Consider the following 15,102-nt stretch of genomic DNA (forward strand, 5'->3'; position numbering starts at 1 on the left):
GCTTCCGTAATAGCGAGGAGAGAGCACTTTCACGGAACACAGCTGGACGTGTTGGGAGACTAACCGAGAAAGGGCGACAACCCATGAGAGATCAAAAGAATAGTTCACCGATTCCGCGTGCTTTTATGTGCTCTGCAGTTCTGAGAGGTGAGCAAGGAAGTCGGGCTCGAGCAAAGTGCTCGGAATGGGATGGTCATGGAACTAAGGATTTTGAATATCTTCTGGGAAAGAGTGACAGATGTGACACTTTCTACAAGGTGATACAGAAAAACGGGAAATTTTCAAGTGCCCTGTTGTTGTTGTTGTGGTCTTCAGTCCAGAGACTGGTTTGATGCAGCTCTCCATGCTACTCTATCCTGTGCAAGCTTCTTCATCTCCCTACTGCTACCTACATCCTTCTGAATCTGCTTAATGTATTCATCTCTTGGTCTCCCTCTACGATTTTTACCCTCCACGCTGCCCTCCAATACTAAATTGGTGATCCCTTGATGCCTCAGAACATGTCCTACTAACCGATCCCTTCTTCTAGTCAAGGTGTGCCACAAATTTCTCTTCTCCCTAATTCTATTCAGTACCTCCTCATTAGTCATGTGACCTACCCATCTAATCTTCAGCATTCTTCTGTAGCACCACATTTTGAAAGCTTCTATTCTCTTCCTGTTCAAACTATTTATTGTCCACGTTTCACTTCCATACATGGCCACACTCCATACAAATACTTTCAGAAACGACTTCCTGATACTTAAATCTATACTCGATGTTAACAAAATTCTGTCCTTCAGAAACGCTTTCCTTGCCATTGCCAGTCTACATTTTATATCCTCAAGTGCCCTGTAAAAATAAAAAAAAAATAAAAATAAAAAATCCAATAAAATCTTTTATTGACAGCAAAGGAAGCAATACAACATGCCTTAAGACACAGTAATGGAAATTGTCAGTGTTTGAAAATTACTTCCTGTAGATGGCATCCTCCTGTACATATGCATTGTTCCAACCTGCTCTTCAGGTTACTCATTGAGAGCCGCAACATCTTAGCTGGGGTACCACGAATTTCGTCTCGAATTCTTTTTTTCAGTTTATCCAGTGTTCGTGGCCGAGTCGTGTAGACCCGACTCTTAAGGTAACTCTATAACAAAAAAAATGGCCAAACGCGAGTAGGACACGCTCTCTGAGCGTTCCATACAGACTTAAGTAGGTATTAGTACGCAGACTGTTGCTCTATCCCAAGAATTGAGCATCTCGACGATTTTTGCCTGTTGTCGACACTGATACTGCCAAGATATAGGTCCCGGGAATTGAAAGACCTTCGAGAATGTTTTAATTTTAAGTTTGAAATCGGACAATAAATGACAAAAGAACTATTTTTTTCGTCTGACATAATTACGAATTCGCACTTGTCGGATTTTTTTCTTTACTTGTAACTGTGAAATCTTGCTTCTTGCCAAATTTCATGTTGTAGGTCAACGGGAAATATCCTATAGGTGTTGACGAATGAATTTGTCATAATATGTGTCACAAATGGCGTTTCTTTTGATTGCATTAATTTATAATCTTCCATTTATTATACTGGCAAGGAACTATAGATCTTTGTATGTGACACAAATTTCAACTTCATACGTCCACCCGCTCCTGAAAAAGGAGATCGTAACAGACTGATGGGCAGGCAGGCAGACAGACAGACAAACAGTCGGATAACAAACGACCAATTTTTTTTTTCATTTGGAATAATGAAAAATTAACCATTTTGGTATTTTTCCCTTTAGTTGTATTGCGAAATCGTGCTTATTACCTAATTTCGTGATTCTTGGTCAACGGTAAGTAGCCTATAGTTTTCAGTAAGTGAATTTGCGAGTACCAAAGTATGTGACAGACATGGCCGTTTCTTTTGACTGCATTGACATCGCCAAGAGACCATGGACCTTAGTATGTGACATAAATTTCAACTTGATACATCTACGTGTTCCTGAGAAAAGGGTTTTAACGTACAGACAGACAGGCAGTTCGGGAAAAAAATCGCGTGATATAACTACAAAGTAATACTTTTAGGACTTTTTTCCCTTCGTTTGTACTGTGAAGCATTGCTTTTCTGTCGATTTTCATGGTTTTAGGTCAATGGGATTTTTCCTATAGGTTTTAATGAACGAGTTAGCTAATATCAAAATATGTGACGAAATGGCCATATCTTTTGACTGCATTGACTTAGAAGATTCAATTCTTTACATCGCCAAAGGACTGTAGAAGTTAGTATGTGACGTAAATTTCAACTTGATACGTGTACTCTTTCCTGAGAAAAAAACCTTTTAACGATCGGGCAGACAACAGACAGACAGACAGACAAAGAAGTGATCCTATAAGAGTTCAGTTTTTACCCATTGAGGCACGGAACTTTAAAAAAATCACAAACGGACAAATCTGGTGACCTTAGGAGCCAGGTAACGTCACCGAATCTTGAGATGACACGGTTATCTAACGTTTCCCGCACAACTGCTATTGACTGCCGAGCAGAGCGCGATGTCGCAACATTCTGTTGGAACTAGGTGGTCTCGCGGTTCTAGGCGCGCAGTCCGGAACCGCGCGACTGCTACGGTCGCAGGTTCGAATCCTGCCACGGGCATGGATGTGTGTGATGTCCTTAGGTTAGTTAGGTTTAAGTAGTTCTAAGTTCTAGGGGACTGATGACCACAGCTGTTAAGTCCCATAATGCTCAGAGCCATTTGAACCTTTTTTGAACTAGGTTTCATGAAATTGTGGAATATTGTTCAATGGAGGTGCAACAAAAGATAACAACATTTCAAGATACCGATCTGAAGTGACAGTCACTGTGATCCGGTCGTCACTTTCGAAAAAGTAAGGTCCGATGACCTCATGCCACGAAACTGCACACCACACTGCCACCTTGCTGACGTGTACAGATCGTTCATGACCTTCCCCTGCCTACCCAGTAACGGTAGTTCTGCTTTTTCACCTGACCTATGAGATGAAAATGGGTCTCATCTGATAACCACAGTTTGTCGAAAAGCCTGTTGTCGTCGTTAATGTTTGTCATAATTTGCTGGCAGAATACTAATCACAGCCGGTAATCGTTCTCCTTCCGTTGTTGCACGGTCTGCAGCTTGTGTGGAAGAAATTTTAAATGAAAATGGAGAACTTTATCTGTGCAGTTTCCAAACTCGCACTATTTTTGTAAAATATTTTCATGGTAAACGCGCGCTGTTGACCATTCCACTGATCCGTGATTACCAAGTGGCAAGATATGTCTACAGCTCCTCTTCTTACTTCACAGAAATTGGAAGCAGGTTAAGGTATTATCAGTACCGAATCCTCACGTAACGGGGAAAAATTATATTGTCAGACATATTAAAGGACTCCAGAATTGCTAAAAGGAAATCATTATCCAGTTTTGTGTTCCTTCTCAGAAAGTGAGCGGGTTGTTCTTTGATGCACTTGAAAGTTGGGCAGAAGACATAAATAGACACTGTCCTTCGAATTTGACCCTGACTGTTTCAGACAAAATAATGTGTAACGCTAGAGACTGATCAAACTAGTGCGCATTCGGCATGGTAGCTGCAGCGATCTATTATTTGTTGAAGTGTTCGGTCGATCCCGTTCGCTTTTTGTATATCGAATCCGATCGGGGACTGTTCATCCGGTGAAAGGTGGAAAATCCGGAGCCGTCTCACAGAGCATCGTCCTTACCCGCTACTGGCTTTTCGATTTAACGGAGCAGACCGTCAAGTGAGTCACCTTACGACCTTAGTGAAGAACGGTTCACTTTCACTGTAGCATTCATAAAAAGTGAAGCTGCAGTCACTTCGCCAGATTGCGTCTTTAAGAAATTTGTTCGTTCTTACTAGACTCCATAAGCAGATAACCATACAACTGCATCAGAATTAGATTTAGAAAGATGCATATAAATTATTGGATGGACAACGTAAACTTTTGGGTAAAATAATTTGCAGATGGGCAGACAAAAACTGCAAGTACTGAACGGCGATAGGTTCGTTTCATAAATAGTAAAAGTATTCGAGAATCAAATCAGATCTGACTTTTGTTGATAGACGACAACATCGAGAAATAAAGTGGCGTGTACAATAAAGAAATGCTACTATTTCTTTGTGCATTCAAACTGTTTGCTGCAACACGTTGTGTGCAAGAAAGTTTCATCAGTTTTAGTACATCGACAGTACTAACTACAGTTTGTTTTCATTTATGTTCTAAATACACTGGACACTGATACGACATTCCATTGAAGATATGAATAATAGTTTCGAATTTTAGCTGAAGTTTGATGATCATTAAATTCTTTTTCCAAAAATTTCGAGTAACACTACCCGACGTGCACAAGATAGCCTCTGACTAGCACTGACTCGACACGGACAAAAATAACACTCTAACTCCCACAGTGGGCGCCGCCACCAAGCTAGACACAAAATTGTAACAGTTAAGTATTTTTAATATTATAATTCAATCTGTATACTGAGCAAGCAGTAAAGGAAACAAAAGAAAAATTCGGAGTAGGTATTAAAATCCAGGGAGAAGAAATAAAAACTTTGAGGTTTGCCGATGACATTGTAATTCTGTCAGAGACACCAAAGGACTTGGAAGAGCAGTTGAACGGAATGGATAGTATCTTGAAAGGAGGATATAAGATGAACATCAAGAAAAGCAAAACAAGGATAATGGAATGTAGTCGGATTAAGTCGGGTGATGCTGAGGGAATTAGATTAGGAAATGAGACGCTTAAAGTAGTAAAGGAGTTTTGCTATTTGGGGAGCAAAATAACTGATGATGGTCGAAGTAGAGAGGATATAAAATGTATGCTGGCAATGGCAAGGAAAGCGTTTCTGAAGAAGAGAAATTTGTTAACATCGAGTATAGATTTAAGTGTCAGGAAGTCGTATCTGAAAGTATTGTATGGAGTGTAGCCATGTATGGAAGTGAAACGTGGACAATAAATAGTTTAGACAAGAAGAGAATAGAAGCTTTCGAAATGTGGTGCTACAGAAGAATGTTGAAGATTAGGTGGGTGGATTACGTAACTAATGAGGAGGTATTGAATAGGATTGGGGAGAAGAGAAGTTTGTGGCACAACTTGACTAGAAGAAGGGATCGGTTCGTAGGACATGTCCTGAGGCATCAAGGGATCACAAATTTAGCGTTGGAGGGCAGTGTGGAGGGTAAGAATCGTAGAAGGAGACGAAGAGATGAATACACTAAGCAGATTCAGAAGGATGTTGGTTGCAGTAGGTACGGGGAGATGAAGGAGCTTGCACAGGATAGAGTAGCATGGAGAGCTGCATCAAACCAGTCTCAGGACTGAAGACCACAACAACAAACAACAATATTATAATTTTGTAATACTTATAATTACGAAATTATAATTTAGATAAAATGTACCATGGCGTAGTATGAAGCAGTTTTATTACATTCAACCACAAAATACTTGACATTATAATTTCAAATTCGCAGTATCACTACTTTTAACAACCAGGAGTCATAAAATCGTGATTAAAAAGTAATTATACTTTTAATATTTTGTTAACAATTACGATATAATATTGGATATTTTTACGTGATATGCAAGTTTGGTCAGAAATTACGTGTGAGGAGAAACAGATGGTATTGTTTACATGGCATGCCGACATGGCTTTTGCGTATTTGTCAAATAATAATAAAATTTCTGTTTAAGAATGATATATTGGTCAGCAGCCAACACACATGAAGAATTATCTTTGTAGATTATCGAAGGCGTCTAAATGTTTTAACTACGCTAATAATAATAATTATTATCTTTGTAGATTATAAAAGGCTTCTAAAACAGATATGTTTGGTGAAAAACGCAAATAAAATCCGTGTGCTAAAGACGAATAGTTGTTATTCTTATCTACAAGTAGTAGTTGAGGAAGAATGTTCGCAAATATTAACAATGTAAAAGGTATATGAAGTAAGATAAACACACAAACCAGTTTTACGTAGGATAAGTGGACGGTGCACATTTATTGGTAGAATTATGCCAAAGTGTAATGCAGGTCTGGAAACTATTATAACTGGCTAGTTCGCTTAGTTGAAATCGTTATAATGAAACTCAGACATCTCAACACTGACGTCTTTGAAAAGAAATCGATGAGCTATTTCCTCACAGGTTAAAAATGTGTAAGGTTTATAACTGAAATAGCAACCAGACACAAGTATGGTTGAACAAGGTTTGTTTGGATCAAACCACGACCGGCTACGGATTTTTTTCAAATCCGTCTTTAGATGGTTGTTATACGTTTCGTTTGTTTTCTTACTGTGGGCTCCTTTTGTATGCATTATTGGCCATGTCTTCTCGGTGCTTCTTTCTTTTTGTCAGTCATTGTATTTACCATATAGCAATACACCGTGGCAATACATAGAATTTTGAAGTATATCAAATACAAAAACGTAAAAACTGAACCTACATTACTTTGAAATTATGCCATTTTTATATTAGACTTGTAAGTCCAATGTTATCAATCAAGTAATGGCATAATCAGTTGCTCCTGTCAGATCTCTCGTATGTCTTCGATACTTGCTTTATTATAAGAGGTGGAGCCTCTCCACGCCCACACCGGCATGATGGCCAACACGAAAGGTCTATTGCCATGTCTGCGTAAGGGATGGTTTTCACTAAAGTGAGGTCTTGCGGGATGTGGGTACTGATATGTTTGCGTACGTCTGGTTAAGGTTAACCATTAATCTCGCTCATCTGGAGATAGAATTTGGAAGTTGAACGAACGGTAGCGCTTTGAAGAGCAGAGGGAAATAAGTGCCAAGGCAAGAGCCAAGGAAAACCGTTGCGATAATGGGTCAGGTTGTAAGAGCAGTAGCGGTTTTCTTGCTGCCTGCGACAGGTCGTGCAAGGGTATGCTTTGTTAGTAGTGGGTATCATGCAGGCGGACACCTTTGACATTGTGTGGTGGTGTCATTCGGCGGCTGCTGCTGGGTGCCGGTGTTGGTTTCTCGGTCAGCGTCAGCATGCCTTAACAGTTAGGTTCATCATCGTTTTTTCTCCGATACGTCATATATCGGATTCACAGTGTAAGGTAGTGCTGGCGGTTTGTTTGTACGTTAGTGTGCGAGCTTGTCGTTTTCGCTGCAGTAGCCTGCTGGTCGGCTTTAATGGCAGCTGGCAAATCCATCAGCATTACTGATGCGCAGGGGCTTGCTGACGTTTGTCGCTTGTTGATGTATGTTAGCTAGCCATAGGTGGTTATGCCCTAGCTAGCAGATTCATTGGCCGCTTATGCTTCCACCTATGGTTGTGATCATAGTTTCCAAGAGTAAGGACGAAAGAATTGTTTGAGAGTCTCGAGTTCCTGTACAGTTGTGAGGCGTGTTTTTTGAAAACTTTCTTGAGGGTTTCAAGGCGGTATTCATTGTGAAGATCCACGGTGCGTGTGCAGCATGGAGCGTTGCTAATGTTGTGTATGATCTGCAGGCGTGTAGCTGCGTATCCCCAGACGGGAGCTGCGTACATCAGAGACCTAATCAGTGTCATATTTATGGACCTCGACACCCACCTATTCAGCGTACTTTCCCTGTTGAGCATTGGATACAGTTGTTTGAGCCTCGCGTGCGCTCTGTTGGCAACGTATTCATTGTGGTCCCCCTATGTAAGTTTCCGGTCCAGCCAGACACCGAGATATCTGGCTTTCTCTCGGAAACGTATTGGGCGCGCATGCAGTGTTACATGTTGACAGTGTTTATGCTTGCGCAGTAGCTTTAGTCTGTGTGTGTACAGAACTGCTTCGCACTTGTCGACATTTACTTTAACACGCCATCGTTCATCTACACTTGTTGGACACTCTTGCACTATGTAGTCTACTAACGCCCAATTTCGCCCCTGCCCCCCTCCCCCTCCTCCGCCGCATCCCCCCCTCCCCCCACTCAGATGCCGCAGAAGTTGATATACTCGACCTATGCTTCATGAAGTAGCACATGGCATAGCCTGTACTTATTCTGTTCAGCCTTGTCCACACGTCCCTAGGAATATTCATTCCCGTAAGTTCAGTGCGATGCATAAATGGTTGGTATTTATCGGCCATCTTATCTTCCATTGTTTACTAATGTGGAAGCTTGGTTCTATGATCCCACACTAATTTCCGAAACTTCAACCGACTTTCTGGCAGATCGTTTGCGTTCATATGGATGAGAAGGTGTCATGGAATTTCTTACTATCTCGCGAAGCTGCGAGCTCTTTTATCTTTGTTCATGTGTCATAGTGTCGCTAACCACATGTCCATGTTGACGACCACAGGTGTCACAAAGTCGCTGAACACATAGAACCATGTTGACGGAGATTTTAACAAAATTATTATCATCCTCAACTGCCGGCCGGAGTGGCCGAGCGGTTCTAGGCGCTACAGTCTGGAACCGCCCGACCGCTGCGGTCGCAGGTTCGAATCTTGTCTCGGGCATGAATGTGTGTGATGTCCTTAGGTTAGTTAGGTTTATGTAGTTCTAAGTTCTAGGGGACTGATGACCTCAGAAGTTAAGTCCCATAGTGCTCAGAGCCATTTGAACCATTTTTATCGTCAACTTTTCATTCAGTTGTTCATCAAATTTTTTAACGTGTCCATCTTTGAAACACGCAGGAGGTTAATATTCCGCTGCTGAATAGAAACTGATTTTTATGTGCAGTAAAACTCCAAGTATCTGGATGACTCGGGAGCGGACACGATCCGGATGATCAAATATTCGAATGACTCGATAACTTATAAAAACAGGTCATTTCTTAAAAAAAAGTAAATTTGTGTATACATACTATTATATTACTAATTTTTGTTTGGATTTTGTACACTTCTGTACTTACATACAGTGTCAGTTCTTGAACATATCTGGTAGAGTCAGTTGTTTTGCTGTCTTCAACTGCTGTCGTCCAGCCAAGTCTCGCATCCGCTTGCCGCTGAGCAGCTGTATATGGTCACAGTAAGGCTGCCGCTCCATCCATATTAGCGCAGTGTCAAGACACGCAAACGCCTCACCAGCTGACGGTCCCACATCTGGTTCAGTGACAATCCTCGTGGCTATTAGTTTCTTCTCTCATTCTTTGGATGATTTCATCGTCACTGAGAATTTGGAATCCAGGCTCTGAAGAATCACGAGAAAGCCACTGACTGGCCTATATCCTCTGCACTGCACTCGGCACGTCCAGAAATATTCAAAAAGATCTTTCTTATGTCTCAAGCGATATATCATTCTCTGCCGCTTCTCTTTCTTCCTCTTCCTTTTCACGCTTCTTCATCTTCGTCTTTTTGTACCTCATCTTTGGTTGAAATGCCTTTCAGTTTATTCTAAACTCTTTTTAACGTTGTTGTCTTCACCAGATTCCATTCTTCTGCCACCATGTAAGAGCAGGCTTGTAAATTCAATTTTTGGTAATGACCCACAATGAGTGTTTTGGAACGTCCGTCTTTTCTATTAAAAAGGATGTCTGTGGGGTGGATGGATACATTATTCCGATTTAGCGTCACCCTACTGCCTTCTTTCCCTATGGCCTTTTGGTACTTTTGTACTTCATCGTACCACTGAATCGCACCATTCGTGAAACAAAGTACCAGTCATCCAAACCTTTGGTTGATTCTTGTAAGCCGGCCGCGGTGGTCTAGCGGTTCTAGGCGCTCAGTCCGGAACCGCGCGACTGCTACGGTCGCAGGTTCGAATCCTGCCTCGGGCATGGATGTGTGTGATGTCCTTAGGTTAGTTAGGTTTAAGTAGTTCTAAGTTCTAGGGGACTGATGACCACAGATGTTAAGTCCCATGGTGCTCAGAGCCATTTTTTTGATTCTTGTAAAATATGGGAAGTTTTTTAACATTGTTGAAAGCGTGGGGTTTTTTCCATTTTCCTATAAACAGAAGTGTATTTAGTGGTATCCTGTAGAGTTAGCACAGTTCAACACGGTAACACTGTCTTTACTCACCTTATCCACCCTAAGCTCTCATCTCCCTTTTAGAAGCTAAAGTTGTTTCAGGCAAAGCCTATCGTAGAAGGCCTGCCTCACGTGCAGTGTCATAAGATTCTCATAAAATGTATTCCCCAAATGCGAATACAGTGTCACCACAGCTATACAATTTACTGGAAACTAATGAAAATATGTGCTGGACCGGGCCTCGAACCATGACTTCTTGCTTTACGGGAGCGGTCCCAAAAGCGGCTTCGGCTATCCGAGCACACTTCACGGGCAAATCCAAGCTTCCACATGACTCAGTGACTGCTCCCCATAGTGCTGCCACAGTTATGTGATTCTCGCGCAGGGTGAGACTTATTTAGTTTTCTCATCAGGTAGGGATGAATACATTAGCGGAGTGACCTTATTTGACAGTGTCTATAAAGTTTGATGACACATGTCGGAAGGAACATTGTATTCAACTTTACAGACACTGTCAAATACAGACACCGCAAGGTTCTACTTCAATTTTTAATTTTTCAATAAAATTTTCTGCTGCTTTTGGTCTGTTGAAAATCCGACTCACAAATACCGTACCTCGCCTTGAAATTCCTCAGCCAGCCGTTGCTTGTTTTAAACGAAGAAAAACTGTCGATTTTCCCAGCTAAAAGTTTGGCCACTACTAGAAACGTGTTAAAAGTTTTGCTTTATCGCTAACAATCGGCTCTGAAGGAGGGTTTTCCATTTCTCGCGGCTGTAAAAACCACTTGAATACGTCCTCTTCAAGCTCTTTGTTTTCTGTTGTTTTCATCTCTTTTCTCGACGAACTTGTTTTTCTTGTGTATGAAACTGTTGACGTTCTCATGCTAAACATCTCAGCTAACTGCTTATCTCTCATGCCTTTGTCTAATTGTTTAAGTACTGTTTACCTTGTCTGTCAACGATAAGAAAAAAATTATGCAACTTAACTTCTGAGGTCATCAGTCGCCTAGAAGAACTAATTAAACCTAACTAACCTAAGGACATCACACACATCCATGCCCGAGGCAGGATTCGAACCTGCGACCGTAGCGGTCGCTCGGTTCCAGACTGTAGCGCCTAGAACCGCACGGCCACTCCGGCTGGCAACGATAAGACAAAGTGTTTCCTTATAGAAGACATGTACCGCATAGTAAACTAAAACACATACACAAGACAAAACGAAAGACATGGAAGATATAGCGACAAATCAGTTTATACGTTAAAGGTCACGACACAGACTGATGTAGGCCACACTGAATGACTGGCATCACAAGCACAGCAACGAGCGTATTCCGCGTGCAACACTGCACGTACTGTATTCGTCGATCACTGGTAGGGTTTCCAGACCAAATTGACATTGCCTTGCTAAAGGATTTGCTGTGCTGAGGGCACAATTACACAATAAAACACTAAGGAACCATTTAAAATTATATTTGTTATTGCCAGTGACAGCTTTCACCAAATTTTTTTGCCCTGACATTGTAATTCTGTCAGAGATAGCAAAGGACTTGGAAGAGCAGTTGAACGGAATGGACAGAGTCTTGAAAGGAGGATATAGGATGAACATCAACAAAAGTAAAACGAGGATAATGGAATGTAGTCGAATTAAGTCGGGTGATGGTGAGGGAATTAGATTAGGAAATGAGACACTTAAAGTAGTAAAGGAGTTTTGCTATTTGGGGAGCAAAATAACTGATGATGGTCGAAGTAGAGAGGATATAAAATGTAGACTGGCAATGGCAAGGAAAGCGTTTCTGAAGAAGAAAAATTTGTTAACATGAGTATAGATTTAAATGTCAGAAAGTCGTTTCTGAAAGTATTTGTATGGAGTGTAGCCGTGTATGGAAGTGAAACGTGGACAATAAATAGTTTAGACAAAAAGAGAATAGAAGCTTTCGAAATGTGGTGCTACAGAAGAATGCTGAAGATTAGATGGGTAGATCACATAACTAATGAGGAGGTATTGAATAGAATTGGCGAGAAGAGGAGCTTGTGGCACAACTTGAAGAAGGGATCTGTTGGTAGGACATGTTCTGAGATATCGAGGGATCACCAATTTAGTATGGAGGGCATCGTGGAGGGTAAAAATCGTAGAGGGAGACCAAGAGATGAATACACTAAGCAGATTCAGAAGGATGTAGGCTGCAGTAAATACTGGGAGATGAAGAAGCTTGTACAGGATAGAATAGCATGGAGAGCTGCATCAAACCAGTCTCAGGACTGAAGACCACAACAACAACAACAATATTTTTGGTAAAAGTCGTTGAATGTTGCAAACTTCAAATTACGACAGTTTCATAATTCTGCTTTTACCATATTGACACTGAATTTGTTTCTAGCATCAGACCATAAATGTTTCATATGACTGAAGACTCTTTCCACGCAGCCATTGCCGCATGGAACGGCCATTATCCTTTTCATAGTTTATTCTTATGTTAGGAATTTATTCTCCGTTTAAAAATGTATTCCACGAAAACGAGTTTGTTGACGTGGAAGCTTGATTTTGTAACTGATTTAAAGTTTTATTTCGTAGTCTATTTCGATCTCTTCTTATAAATTATCTCTGTGAACGTCGCCATCAATACTCACCACCTTTGGTGTTTGTAAATATTTTTCATATGTAGGAGTTATCAAATTTTATTGACTTGGTTTAACAAATCCGTAAATAAATTAGTGATGAAAATCGAATTGTTAAAATGTCAAACCACTCATACTTTGGCATCGAACGTCGAACAGGGGGCTGAAATACCGAGCAGCTCGGTAAAATAGGGAACACCTGAGAACCTATTTCACTGGAAGATTTTGTCTTTTAATACATTCGCAGCAGATTGACTTTAGAACGACAAAGAAACGTACAGTGTACTGTATTTGTAATAACTATTGAACAAAACCAGCAATTTTATAGTCATACAGTACAAATTTCTTTTCCCTCTAAACGACGTTGATAGTTGGAGCTCGGATAACTAGAGTTCCGCTGTAATTGCTGTTCAAGTTTCAAGTTCATTGCTATCAACGTTAGGTAGTAGCAAAACTGATAAACGCTACTAAATATTTCGTTCCTTGAGATTATTACAAGAAAATCGTTAAGCGTTATCTAGAAGTACCGACTCTCTGTATTCACAGAAACATCGACATTGCTGTGCACAACGGAAAACAAGTAGTTGCACTTGTTCATAGTCGTTCTGATTAAACTTCGAGGGGCCCAGATTCGATCTCTAGTACACCAGTCGTACATTAGCTGCCAGGCGAAATGTGCAGCAGAAGTATCTGGTATCTGCCGACCCATCTAATCTCACTGCGATCAGCTTGTAGCTAGTTGGGCGTGAGCTTGTCGTAACGTTATCTCTTTGTAGATGCCGCACAACATTTGATGGTGATATCAGCTAAGCGCAACGAATAACAATTCTAAATATTTTTAAGTACGATTGGAGTGTTATGATGACATAGTGGATATAACTGTTCCCTAAATTTCTGTCTTCTACCTCAGTAGACATGTGAGTTTGTTTTCCGTGGTTTCGCCATTATAATCACAAAAACACACACACACACACACACACACACACACACACACACTATTGCAGAGAGATGTACAGATGTTCAGATGTGTGTGAAATCTTATGGGACTTAACTGCTAAGGTCATCAGTCCCTAAGCTTACACACTACTTAACCTAAATTATCCTAAGGACAAACACACACACCCATGCCCGAAGCAGGACTCGAACCTCCGCCGGGAACAGCCGCACAGTCCATGACTGCAGCGTCCTAGACCGCTCGACTAATCCCGTGCGGCCTTGCAGAGAGAAAGAGAGAGTCGAGGGATGTCATCAGTTGGTGTCGTGATTTAGAAACATGACATTCATCTGACATTAAGAACGGAATCTATAATAGTATATGTAAACTGAAGCTGGAACGAGGGGGGGGGGGGGGCGGGGAGGAAGAAAAGGAAAGGAACTATTTATGTTAGCTGCATCGGGATCTTATACGGAATCAGCGGCGACGAGTGAAAATGTATGCAGCTGACATCAATAGTCACTTCTTGTCCTCTCCCTTCCACCTTCGATTTACTTATACATATACTGATCAGCCAGAACATTATGATCACCTATCTAATAGCCAGTATGTCCACCTTTGGCACGGATAACAGCGGCGACGTGTCGTGGGATGAAAGCAATGGGGCCGAGGTAGTTCGCTAATACTAGAGGGAGTTGGCACCACATCTGCACACATAAGTCATCAAATTCCCGTAAATTCCGTGAATTTGACGCCACGTTCAATCACATTTCAGATGTGTCCGACCGAGTTCAGATCTGGCGAGCTGAGGGGCTAGCACATCAACTCGAAACTGCCACTGTGTTCCTCGAACCACTCCATCACAATCCTGGCCTTGTGACATGGCGCATTGCCTTGTTGAAAAATGTCACTGCCGACAGGAAACATGATTGTCATGAAGGGCTGTACTTGATGTGCAATCAGTGTACGATGCTCCTTGGCCGTCATAGTGCCTAGGACGAGCTGCACTGGACCAATGGATGCCCACGTGAATGTTCCCCAGAGCATAAGGGAGCTGCCGTCAGGTAGTCTCCGTCCCGTCATGCAGGGGTCGAAGACCTCTTCCTCTGGAAGACGACGGATTCGCGCCTTCCCTTCGGCATGATAAAGAAGGTATAGGGATTCATCAGACCACGCTATCCTCTGCCACTGCGATAACATCCTGCGCCGATGATCACGTGCCCATTTCAGTCGTAGTTGCCGATGTCGTGTTGTTAATATTGGCACATGCAAGGGTCACCTGTTGCGGAAGCCCATCTTTAGGAGTGTTCGGCGCACTGTGTGTTCAGACGCACTTGTACTCTGCGCAGCAGTGAAGTCTGATGTTAGTTCCGCCACAGTTCGCTGCCTGCCCTGTTTTACAATTCTGTCAGCTTACGACGTCCGGCATCTATAATGAGGCGAGGCCGCCCAACCCAACGACGTCTGGACGTGGTTTCACCTCGTTTTCGCCACTTGTTGAAGACACTAACCACAGCACCCATGGAACGCTCGACAAGTCGTGCAGTTTCCGAAATACTCGTTTCTAGCCTCTGGACCATCACAATCTGCCCTCGGTTAAACTGAGATAAATGGTGCACCTTTCCCATTCCACACACGGACGCTCACTGATACTAAATGCAC

The sequence above is a fragment of the Schistocerca serialis genome, chromosome 8 (assembly GCF_023864345.2).
Source record: "Schistocerca serialis cubense isolate TAMUIC-IGC-003099 chromosome 8, iqSchSeri2.2, whole genome shotgun sequence".
Taxonomy (NCBI): domain Eukaryota; kingdom Metazoa; phylum Arthropoda; class Insecta; order Orthoptera; family Acrididae; genus Schistocerca; species Schistocerca serialis.